At 45.5% G+C, this 12726-nt stretch overlaps 1 long non-coding RNA gene across 3 annotated transcripts; it reads right to left on the bottom strand.

The window, feature by feature from the left end:
- Window positions 1-200: 200 nt before the first annotated feature.
- Window positions 201-9619, bottom strand: LOC135967954 (uncharacterized). Of its 3 annotated transcripts, none has more exons than XR_010582300.2 (3): window positions 9280-9619; window positions 8079-8200; window positions 201-5377 (listed from the first exon to the last, which is right to left on the bottom strand). It is a non-coding gene; the product is annotated as an uncharacterized lncRNA (long non-coding RNA). The 3 variants fall into 3 exon arrangements; XR_010582301.1 differs by lacking the exon at window positions 201-5377 and adding an exon at window positions 5980-6146; XR_012425303.1 differs by lacking the exon at window positions 201-5377 and having other exon boundaries at window positions 6472-8200.
- Window positions 9620-12726: the final 3107 nt, after the last annotated feature.

Genomic DNA, 12726 nt, shown 5'->3' with positions numbered 1-12726 from the left:
ATCATCCATGGATGTGAAACATTGGTGAGGTAGGAGGAAATTTTGTTGCAGAGCAGAATGTTTTCATGGACTTAAAGTGTTTCTCCACAGACAGCTTATTAGTTACAGGGAGGGAAACAGAAATAACCTAGAAATAACCTAGAAATCAGAGAAAACCTTGGTTGGTTGGTCAAAATTGATATTACCAGTATGAGACTGTCTTTGTATTGTTAAAAAGTAATTTATAAAGAAAAGAGATTTATTTGGCTCACAGTTCTGTAGGCTGTACAATAAGCATGGCGCCAGCATCTGCTTCTGGTGAGGACCTCAGGCTGATTCCACAAATGGCAGAAGGGAAAGGAAGCTAACATGTGCAGAGATCATATGGCCAGAGAGGAAGTGAGAGAGAGAGGAGGTGTCAGGCTCTCCTAAAAACCAGCTGTCATGAAAACTAATAAAGCCAGAACTCACTCCCCATCCCCTGCTCAGAGAAGGGACTAATCGACACTTAAGGGCTCCACCTCCCACTGCTCCCCACCTTCAACACTGGGGATCAAATTTCAACATGACATTTGAAGGCATCAAATATTCAAATCATAGCAGCTACAGACAGACATTCTGTGCCTCCAAGTGTGAAACCCTGAATAGGATACAAGATTACCTGGTATTTAAACCAAGAAAGAATAACCTGAATCTAATCTTGACAAAGCATTACATAACTGTGGAATGTGCTTTTAAAATATGGGGAGAATGAGGAAACTGTATACTAACAAAATGCAAGTATCAGACAGTAAATGGAAAGACTGAAAATATTCCAGACAAAAGGAGGTAAAGATACTTTGTAATTAAATGTCATAACTCCCTTTAGGCTAGATCCTATAATTGAGGGGGTTAAAAAGGACATTTTGAGTCATTTGGAAAATTACAAAAGAGCAGTAGAATAGTTGAAAGTATCATATCAAGATTAAAGTTATGGATGTTGATAACAGTACTGTGGTTATGTAAGAGAATATTTCAATTCTTTTTTTTTTTTTTTTTTTTTTTTTCTGAGACGGAGTCTCGCTCTGTCACCCAGGCTGGAGTGCAGTGGCACGATCTTGGCTTACTGCAAGCTCCACCTCCCGGGTTCACGCCATTCTCCTGCCTCAGCCTCCTGAGAATATTTCAATTCTTAGGAAAACCCCTCAGATGTATTATGTATTTAGGGGTAAGTGGTCATAACATATGTAACTCAAATAATTCAGGGGAAAGTATTATGTGTGTATATATATATGTGTGTGTGTGTGTGTGTATCTCCTAAGAAAGGAGACAGGAAGACAGAGCAAGAGCATGAGTGAGTGACAGCGCACAAGCTATTAAGTGGCCATGAAAATGGAGAAAATATTAAATATATGTGAATCTAGGCAAGGAGTATATTGATATTCTTTGTACTGTTCTGATTCTTGCAAAGTCTACACTGCATAATATCTTTATAATGCATTCTTAGGTGCCTTAATTTTTTCCTTCTTTAAATTTTCCTGGGAAATAATTTCAATCTTATATTCAAAAAGGAAAAGTTAAGCAATGAAAACAGACCAGGCACAGTGGCTCACACCTGTAATCCCAGCACTCTGGGAGGCTGAGGCAGGCAGATCACGAGGTCAAGAGATCAAGACCATCCTAGCCAACATGGTGAAATCCCGTCTCTACTAAAAATACAAAAATTAGCTGGGCGTAGGGGTACACGCCTGTAGTCCCAGCTACTTGGAGGCTGAGGCAGGAAAATCGCTTGAACCCAGGAGGCGGAGGTTACAGTGAGCCGAGATTGCGCCACTGTACTCCAGCCTTGGTGACAGAGCGAGACCCATCACAAAAAAAAAAAAAAAAGAATGAAAACAAAAATAAGCACCTAAAGATACATTAATGAGATATTGTATATGCAAATATTTTATTAAGGAAATTAGACGATTTTGCAAAACATTAAACATTTCTTAAGTAATGGACAGCAGAGCCTATATGAGAAAAATTTTGATGAGACTCTTAGTTCATAAAAACAGCACAAAGGTGTGATAATCAAAATCATCTCATGCTCACACAAAGGCTGTGAATAGAAGGTTTTAGGGTAGGACAGGGCAATGTTTCTCCAGTAAGAAGGATGTCATTCAGTCCCTTCACTCTGTAGTTCTTGTCTTCAGGGACTATGTATGCTGTGAACTGAATATGTGTGTCCCTCTAAATTCATATGTTGAAATCCTAAACCCCAACGTGATGATGTTAGGGAGGTGATTAGGTCTTGAGGAGATGACACCCTTATGAATGGGATTAGTGCTCTTATAGGAAGGGACAGGGGAGCCTCCTCTTTCTTTTTCCCTCCCTTCCTCCCTGCCATTGAAGATACAAGGAGAAAATGGCTGCCTGCAAATCAGGAAGAATATATTTACCTGACACCTAATCTGCTGGCACTTTGACCTTGGACTTCTCAGCCTCCAGATTGTGAGAAGTAAATGTTTGTTGTCTAAGCTAGCCAGTCTTCGGTAATTTCCTAAAGCAGCCGGAGCTGGCTAAGACAATGTGCATGTACTCTACGGGGGACTTCATATGATAAAATTGGATGGAGGCCCAAGAAGGGACAGATGTAGCCTTAGCCTAGCTCTCGAGAGCACCAGAGCTCAAGGCTACCTTCCAGAAGAAAAGTGAGATAACTGAGAGGTGAGGATACATGGGTTCAAAATATTCTCCAGCCTATGCTGAGGTGTGAGGTCCCCGAAGTCATGATTCAATCAATGCATATTCTTCTATGTTATAGGTTGAGGACATTAGTCTTGTTTATAGACGAGGAAATGGAGGCTCAGAGAGATGTCGTGACTTAGCCTAAGTCAGTGAGCCGAGGCACAGTCAGGACCTGAACTCTGGAGATCTACCTCCAAGGTAACCCTGTTTTTATGTTTTGGTTACTCACACTTAAAGCAAACATGGTGGTCTTGGAACCTGTTTCTCGGCTGGCAATAATTTCTTCAGTTGGAAAGGGAGGTAAATTAATAGGACTAATTAAAAGAAGGGTCCTGCTGGGCGCCGTGGCTCACGCCTGTAATCCCAGCACTTTGGGAGGCCAAGGAAGGTGGATCACCTGAGGTCAGCAATTCGAGACCAGCCTGGCCAACATGGCAAAACCCCGTTTCTACTAAAAATACAAAAATAAGCCGGGTGTGGCGGCGAGCGCCTGTAATCCCAGCTACTCGGGAGAATGAGGCAGGAGAATTGCTTGAACCTGGAAAGCGGAGGTTGTAGTGGGCCGTGATTGCGACCATTGTACTCCAGCTGGGCAACAAGAGCGAAACTCTGTCTTTAAAAAAGAAAAAAACAAAAAAACAAAAAACAAAAAACAATAAAAAACGGGTCAGAGGAAATGTTAGATGCTTAGCAGATTTCAAAATTCAAAGGGGCTTCTGGAAAATTCCCTTTGTAACGGTGAAATATGGAAAGAATGGAACCGGAAGGTGGTGTAGAAGTGGGGGTTCTCCACTCCCCAGCAGAGGCAGGGCCTCACTTGTCCCAGCTCAAGTCCTGCTCCTTCTCTGTGGCCTCCGAGGCTTCGCCTCCCGCCCTCCACTGCGGGAGTTAGAAGGAAGGAAAGAATAAAGTGTAGATAAACGAAACAGAGAATTGAAAAACAGTAGACGGATTTCATAAAATCAAAAGTCCTTTTTCTGAAATGATAAAATTGGCAAACATTTACCTAGACTGACCAAGAGAAAAAGAGGGAAGAGTTTCAAAATAATGAAATTAGAGTTGAGAGTGGGAACATTACTATAGGTGTTACGGAAAGAAAAGAGATAATAGAATACTGTGAATAATGTACGCCAGCAAATCAGATAACCCACATGAAAGGGGCAGAGTCAATTTCAGAGAACTGGCGCCGCCAGGTGCACAGGGACACCGTGCACAGTGAATGCTGTACAAAGTGCCTGTGCTGCGCCCCGACGCCGCAGGAGGGCGCCCGATCCCGCCTTTTCTGCCCCGCGTGAGGCGTATGGGTGTTCCGTCCGTAGACGCGGACGCGTGGCCTGGGAGCCGACACCAGCTTCGTTCCCTCAGAGCCCAACCCGGATGCCCCGCACGGCTTCGGACAACCCAGGGCCACGTCCTCTGTGAGGAAACAGCTGTGACGGCTGAGGAAGGAGGGGCCAGCTCTAACCGATTGCTTAAGTTGTTACAGATGGTGCAGAGCCAGTGGCTGAGTTTTGTAAATCAGGTGTATTCATTGAGCAAGCTTTCCCCTTCGGAATATTCAGCATCTGAGGAGGTTCAGTTTGATTTTGTCTATCGCTGGCGGGGCGCGGGCTGACGCCTGGGACCCCTGCACCTGGGGAAGCCGAGGAAGCTCGCTTGAGCCCAGGAGTTCCAGACAAGCCTGGGCAACACAGCCAGACCCCATCTCTACAAAAAAGAAAGAAAAATGTGTCTATCTCCAATCCAATGGTGAAATTGGGATGTCTGTAATCTTCTCTTAACATCCTGGATTATACATTATTACTTTCTTTACATTTCTTTTTTGTTCATTTTCAAAATTGGAAAATACATTCACTTGTAAAAGTTTGTCTTTAAACATACTTGCAAATTATATTTTGCAAGAGAAAGAAAAAAATATTTTATTTTTGTTTTTGTTTGTTGTAAGCAAGGGCAATGCAGGTCTTTTTTGTCAGAATTTTTTGTTGGACAGCTTAATTTTCCACTTGTTTCAAAATATCATCCCATACTGATGAGTTGCATAGAAATTTCTAAACTATTTGCACGAAGATGCTTTTGATTTTGGCCTAGTGTATCTCCTCATTCAATATGATACACATTGTATTATACATACATTAAGATATAAATATAAATGCATTACTTATCTATGGGTATATGATCAGTGTTGTTAGTTTGGGCTGGAAACGCCCTAATTGCAGTTGCTCTGCCTGTCAGCGCCACACAGATGGGAAAATCCCGGCTCATAATTCCTGAGCACTCTCTACCCTGTATGTCCCTGCCACAATCAGGTGAGTCCCTTGTGCCCCTATAGACACTAAAACATCCCAATAGGATCCCAGAGGGCAAGAGTCAGAGAGGGGACACGCACAATGTCTCAGCATCTCTTTGCCTGACTTCTGAAGAACACAAGTGTGGACAGACTCCAATTAGTACAAAGAGAGAAAATCACAGCCATCTTCTGGGGTTATAAGTGAACTGAAGCAGAGATTCCAGGGCAGCATGCCGCTTATTTGCAAGAGGAAGTTGTACAAGTAAGTGCACTTTTCCATGGAGTTTGACATGGGGCAGAAAAGGGCAGACAGTTTCACGGTACTCAGTAGAGGAAGTGGTTTATGTAGAAAAGTGAAAGTCAAACAACTCCATGTTTCCACAGCTGAGATGTCAGAGAAGCCTAGGAAAAACAAAATTCCCCCAAAGAGGTCATGTTCCAGTTGTGTTTTAGTCCCAAGAAAATGACTTAAAATACTCGTTGGATTAAAACATCTGGATAGTGTCAGGCGTGGCAGCTCACACCTGTAATCTCAGCACTTTGGGAGGTTGAGGTAGGTGGATCACTTGAGTTCGGGAGTTTGAGACCAGCCTGGCCAACATGGTGAAACCCTGTCTCTACTAAAAATACAAAAGTAGCCGGGTGTGGTGGTGCATGTCTGTAATCCTAGCTACTCGGCAGGCTGAGTACCAACCCAGGGTTACTGGGTAGGATTGAGTAAGCAAATGTAGCAGGAGAATCGCTTGAACCCGGGAGATGAAGGTTGCAGTGAGCTGAGATCGCACCACTGCACTCCAGCTTGGGCAACAGAGTGAGACTCTGTCTCCAAAAATAAATGAATGAATAAATAAATAAATAAATAAATAAAATATCTGGGAAGTATGAGATGAACCCAATTGTGGAAAATGAGGGGTAAAGGAGAGAATTTGTGAGATTTAAAAAGCATGGGGACAGTCTAAAATATTTATGAATCATGGAAAGATGGTTCCATTATCAAGGCATAGTAGGATGCCACATATTTATATTTATTTAGAAACAGCCATTGGGAATTTAGTTGACACTGTAATTAGACTGGGTCAGCAACCTAATCATGTACTCTGACAGATGCAGCCTTGGGGACGGGAGATATTTGGAGTCATCTGGGGTTGGGTTTGAACAGCTTGACCTTTCCCTGTGAAGGAAGAACATTAGAATTGTTGGCTCTGCTGTGTATGTGCTGAAATGAGTGTCAGTGAAGCTGTGCACTGAAAATAAGGAGAGGTGGGGACTGGTGTTCGGGATGTGGGGTCAAAACACTGGAGGTCCCCCTGTGGTGGGAGAAAGTGGGCTTGGGGAGTAATTGTGTGAACAGGCTGAAAGAAGTGGGGCTGTGGGAAGAGGCAGTGTCTATAATCATTCATCTGAGAGGGGAAATATCCCAGTAAGAGCTGGCTCTGGCACCCACCCCTCAAGATGAGCATGGTTAGGAATCTGAGATTCAGAGAGAACAGAGCTAGTTTCAGTTTCAACCTTGTTTATTTTTTAGGCATTTAATTTTGTTATTGAGCCCAGAGTTCCAGACTAGCCTGGGCAACATAGAAAGACCCCATCTCTTTGGAAAAGAAAGAAAATTGTGTCTATCTCCAATCCAATGGTGAAATTAGGATGTCTATAATCTCTTCTTAACATCCTGGATCATACATTATTACAGAGCTAGTTTGGTCACATTACTTGTCATGAGGAACCAATCCATAAACAACTGGGTAGGATTAAGTAAGCAAATGCATGTAAATCTCATTTTATATACATTGTTTATTACATTGAGACCTTAGGTAGGGTCTCAATGAATACTACTAGACTTTTTTCTCTTTTCAGGACTTGAGGGTGAAACGGTCATAATGCTGCCTCTGTTCATGACACATTGTCATTATTTGTCCATGCAGTGTCTTTATTATTTTAGGTGGTCCTCTACAGTTCACACACTTTCATATGTGTGTGTTATGAGATACAGGGATATTGCTGTGACTGCTTGTTACTATGCAGAAGTCCAGCTACCATCTCACCAGAACATAGTGAGTCAACCAACCTTCCCTAAACTCTGATTTTATAAGCCTGTCTCCCCTATGGGCCTTGTGGGTCACAACAGCAGCATAATGACATAGGTGCCCCTGCTTCTCTTATGTGATAGATTTATGTCATGAGAATTGCTGAATGTGCAACATGGAATGAGTCATGACACTGTTCCATTCCACCAATAACAGATTCCAGTGTTGCCTGGCCAAGTGTCCAAGGCCATATGGGGCATAGCTAGGATGGAGGTGCTGATGCTGCCTGAATCCCAGAGGTGGAGGGGCTAAGATGACTGAAGGCAGGTTACACAGAGGGTGGGGCGTGGGTACTGCAGGGAGGGTGGGAGACTCTAAAGGACTGGATGGGTGTTGGAGAACCAGTGCTCATGCACCTAAACAAGAATAAGCAAATGAGAAATTCCAGATGGTATCTGCAGTTGTGGAGTCAGGAATCCCCATGTGACCACTCTGAGGGGTTCCTAGGATTTGGTGTCAGAGGAGGAATGAAATTAATACCTCTGGACACAAGGTCTAATGAGAGTACAAACCCTCTGACTTTCATTTCATTATCTGTAAACTGACTATGTGACTATCTCCATGTGAGCAGCAGTGGCGGGAGCCTTCTCACCTTTGACCCTGGGAAGGGAGCCCCCTCCCTCACCCCCACTGTGCGTGTGAGATCGCTCTGCATGTGCACATGGGTGGAGATGGGATAGGGTCACTCTCAGGTGAATGTCTGGGGGTTCATGACTGGTGTACCTGAAAAAAGATGGTATTGCATGGTTTTTTGTTTTTTGTTTTCCTCAGCTTCATCTGCTTAGTTATTGAACTGTCCCTGAGTGTGAAAAATAAATCCACTCACTGTTTCTCTTGCTTCATCTTAATTAGAAACGAAGACTAGGCTGGACGCAGTGGCTCACGCATGTAGTCCCAGCACTTTGGGAGGCCAAGGCGGGGGGATCACGAGGTCAGAAGTTTGAGACCAGCCTGGCCAATAGGGTGAAATAGAGTCTCTACTAAAAATACAAAAATTAGCCGGGTGTGGTGGTGCATACCTGTAGTCCCAGTTACTCGGGAGGCTGAGGCAGAAGAATCGCTTGAACCTGGGAGGTGGAGGTTGCAGTGAGCCGAGATCCCGCCACCATACTCCAGCCCGGGCGACAGAGCAAGAGCCCATCTCAAAAACAAACAAAAAAAGACTAATTTGACCACGGCCTCCTTTTGAGATCATTCTTTTGCCAGACTCCTCTGACATCTCAGGCTGTCTTCAAACCTGTCTACGAACACTCCTTGCTGGTGTCCTGTGCAAAGCCCCCCTGAAGAGTATCAGGGAACATTCTGAGACCCAGTCCCCGTCCCCGTGTGCCCCTTTCACTATAGCTGCCTTGGAAACCTCCTGCCTGTCTTCAGTTGCTGCAGCAATTTCTCCTATCATTATCTTGATGATGATGGCATCTGAAAGCGCCATCTAGATTTCATTTGAGGCACAGTCTCTGCGTGCCTTAAGGTGTAATAGGCACTTAAGATGTAATACATTTCAAACAGAGGCCCTCAACTTCCTCCCCGAATAAAAAGTTACATGTCCTCTTATCTCCAACTTCAGATAATGGCTCCACTAGTACCCAGTCATGAATCTCTGACATGGCCTCTCAAAACCACTGTCAAGCATAGCTGTGATCTCCACACGGAGCGCCACAATCGTCATTCACTTCCACACCAGCACCCAGACAGTATTCCCACCCCCCACTCACACTGCTCAGTGCCAGTTTAAATGTCAATTTTTCAGATGATACAATAGTTGGCATTTAAAAAACCAAACCAAACAATAATGTCTCAATGTCCAAAACTGACGAACACATTTTGCTTAGTTCTTTCCCAAATGTGGAAGTGGATCTGATATATATTTTCTCCCTCTGCTTCCCAACATGTTCTGATACATAATTTTTAGCGATACCAGTCATAACGGGGGTCCCGCAAAAGAAGGTTTTGTAAGCTGAAATTAATTGACAGCTATTTAAGACTGTCACTGTGCCATGAGGAATTGTTGGACATGTTCAAATGAAAATGAGATAAGCTAAGAAGTATATTTTAACGATGTTATTGGTAAGTTTGCTTTCATTAAAGCCAGGAAGGCAAATGTATTAAAACTTTCCTTTGGTACAAACTATTTAAAGTTAAAATGATGTGAGTTTTAACACACTCACTTTGCAGTTTCTTATGTTTTTAAACTACTTTCACGTTGCAGCAAAAACGAACCTTAAAGGCTTCACAGAGGCCGGTCCACGGGAGGGGAACGCCCGTCTCGCGGTCCCGCCGGGCTCACACGGACGGAGCGGCCTGGGATTCCGGCCACCCCTTCCCGCCAGCAGCGCTTCCTCCTCCTGGGAGGGTCTGGGGACTTCTCCCAGAAGCCGCCACCTCGCGCGAGGACACCGGGCGTTCGCCGCTCCCTGCGGGAGGGAACTGGCTTGGGGCCCTGCCGGGCACCGCGCGCGAGTGAGGCAGAAACCCACGCACCATGCAGAAAGCCCAGAAAAATGTCCCTGGAGAAGCCGGGGAACAGCTCCCTCCACAGCTGTCAGGGCCCGAACAGGCTGTTTCCTCACGGAGGTCTCCGCCCCAGGTTGTCACGAAGCCGCCACCACGCCTCCCCCGAGTCCTGAGGGAACCCAGCGCTCTGCCTCACTGCACACAAGGCAGTCCGCAGGCGAAACACGCTTGCGCGCCGGCAAGTCCGCCAGGGAGGGTTCGCGCGCCCTCTTGCGGCCCTCTCGGCGCAGTGCAGGGAGCTTTGCGTTTTAGGGACTTGCGCTCCCTCTGGCCATCCTCTACTGTGTTTGGTATTTTTAGTAGCCACGCTGGCCAGGCTGGTTTGGAACTCCTGACCTCAGGCGATCCACCCGCCTCGGTCTCCCAAAGTGCTGGGATTACAGGTATGAGCCACCATGCCTGGCCCTGGCCATTCTCTTTAGTTACTGAACTTCAGATTATTCAAAGCCATCATACTCCACTCAACAGCTTCAGAATATCCTCTAGTATTCTCCAACACACACGGAACACTCTCCAGATTAGACCGTAAATTAGGTCACAAAGCAAGTCTCAATCAGTTTTAAAAGACTGAAGTAATACAATATTTTCTATAACCACAATATAAGGAAACATTAACAGAAGGAAAACTGGAACATTCACAAATATGTGAGAATTAAACAACACTCTTAAACAACCAATGGTCAAAGAAAAAATAACATGGGAAATTGGAAAATACTATGAGACAAATGAAAATGAAACATAACATACCAAAACTATGAGAATCAGTGAAAGCAGTTTCAAAGGGAAAATTTTACGAGTAAACATTTACCTTTAAAAACCAGAGATACCCGCCAGGTGCGGTGGCTCACGCCTGTAATCCCAGCACTTTGGGAGGCCGAGGTGGGCGGATCACGAGGTCAGGAGATCAAGACCATCCTGGCTAACGTAGGGAAACCCCGTCTCTACTAAAAATACAAAAAATTAGCTGGGCGTGGTGGTGGGCGCCTGTAGTTCCAGCTACTCGGCAGGCTGAGGCAGGAGAATGGTGTGAACCCAGGAGGCGAAGCTTGCAGTGAGCCAAGATCGGGCCACTCACACTCTAGCCTGGCAGACAGAGCAAGACTCCGTCTCAAAAAAAAAAAAAAAGATATCAGGTAAATAACCTAACTTTACACCTTAAGGAGCTAGATAAAGAAGAGAAAACAAAACCCAAAGTTAGGAGAAAGAAATGCCATAGTTTAAATGTGTCCTCCAATGTCCATGTGTGGGAAACTTAATCTCCAGTGTAACAGGGGTAAGAGGTAAGACCTTTAAGAGGTGATTAGGCCATGAGGACTCTGTCCTCATGAGTGGATTAATGCCATTATTAAGGGAGTGTATTCGTTACAAAAGGACAAGTGCAGCACTCTCTTGCTCTCTCTCTTCCCTTTTCTTGACCCTTCTGCTTTCTGCCATGGGATAACATAGCAAGAAGGCCCTCACAAGATGTTGGCACCTTGATCTTGGACTTCCCAGCCTCCAGAACTATAAGAAGATAAATTTCTGATTTTTGAAAAATAAATTATGCAGTCTGTGGTATTTTGTTGTAGAAGCACAAATGGACTAAGACAGAAGGAAATAATAAAGATTAGAGCATAGTTAAACAAAATAGGGGATAGAAAAATAGGGAAAAATCAACAAAACCCAAGGCTGGTCCTTTGAAAAGGGCAAGCTCTCTTCTCACCCCACACACCCTTCCCCCAACACATATACAACTGCCACTGTGTCTCAGCCCAACGATATCCACCCGGACTCCAACACAGGCCGTCCCACCTCTGCGTCAGCCCTCAAAAGCTTTCAGCACAGGCTTGTTGATCTTGTTAAATGAAAATGTGTTTAACAAATTGGGATTGCAAAATCAGGTTGATTTATAGAGTAAAATGCTACCTGTGGCTAGGGCCTTCCAGGGCGTTGTGCACACATGTATGGATGCCACAGCTCCCTGAAGCCACATAGCTGGAGACAAGAGCCAATCAGGTTCATCTGGTCAGGCGGGCAGCAGCAGGTGTTCCTGAAACCCTGCTCCTGAGACTCCTTAGCTCCAACACAGAATGTCTGGCCAAACTGGTCTACCTTGGATGGAGCCCCTCACCTACTCTGGGTCCCCACTCTCAAGTCCTTCCCAGACCTAGGGTATGAAAGGCCAGAGTCAGACCCAACACCTGCCCTGGTGTGGAGACTGCCCCACCAAGAGGCCCTTCCTTTCCATTCTATACCCTCCACCTCTACAGCAAAGACGCCATTCCTCAGCCGCATAAGTGGCAATGTCCCCACATTCCCAGCCACGGTCAGTTTCTTAAAACACAGGAGCCATGCCGGGCACGGTGGCTCAAGCCTGTAATCCCAGCACTTTGGGAGGCCGAGGTGGGCGGATCACGAGGTCAGGAGATCGAGACCATCCTGGCTAACACGGTGAAACCCTGTCTCTACTAAAAAATACAAAAAAAACCTAGCTGGGCGAGGTGGCGGGCACCTGTAGTCCCAGCTACACAGGAGGCTGAGGCAGGAGAATGGCGTGAACCTGGGAGGCGGAGCTTGCAGTGAGCTGAGATCCAGCCACTGCACTCCAGCCTGGGCGACAGAGCAAGACTCCGTCTCAAAAAAACAAACAAACAAACAAAAAAACCCACGGGAGCCAACCTTCTCCATAGCCTCAGGGGAGGAGAGCATGCAGGGCCCTACAGATGCTCCACTTTAGGGCTTGTGACAGAAGGTGATAGGGACAGAGCTCAGCTCTGTATTGATTCTTTGTGAATGGCTTGGTGCTCTCCGTCTGGTGATAAGTGAGTTCTCACACTCTTGGTTCTCATGAGAACTGACTGTTGGAAAGAGCCTGGACCTCCTCGCTAGCCATGTGGTGCCAGCTCCCCGTCTCCTTCTGTCATGAGTGGAAGCAGCCTGAGGCCCTCACCAGAAGCAGGTGCTGGCTCCATGGTCCTTGGAAAGCCTGCAGAGCCATGGGCCAAATAAGTCTCTTTTCTTTATAAATTACCTGCTTCAGGCATTCCTTTTTAGCAACACAGACGGACTGCGGGGGGAGAGTGACCCAGCCACACATCCAGGCTTCTCCCCAGCTTTCTTTCTTTCTTTCTTTGTTTTTGAGACAGAGTCTTGCTCTGTCACCCAGGCTGGAGT

Source organism: Macaca fascicularis, chromosome 16 (genome assembly GCF_037993035.2).
Source record: "Macaca fascicularis isolate 582-1 chromosome 16, T2T-MFA8v1.1".
Taxonomy (NCBI): Eukaryota; Metazoa; Chordata; class Mammalia; order Primates; family Cercopithecidae; genus Macaca; species Macaca fascicularis.
Note: the sequence above shows the minus strand (reverse complement) of the source record. Positions and strands in the feature narration are given on the sequence as shown.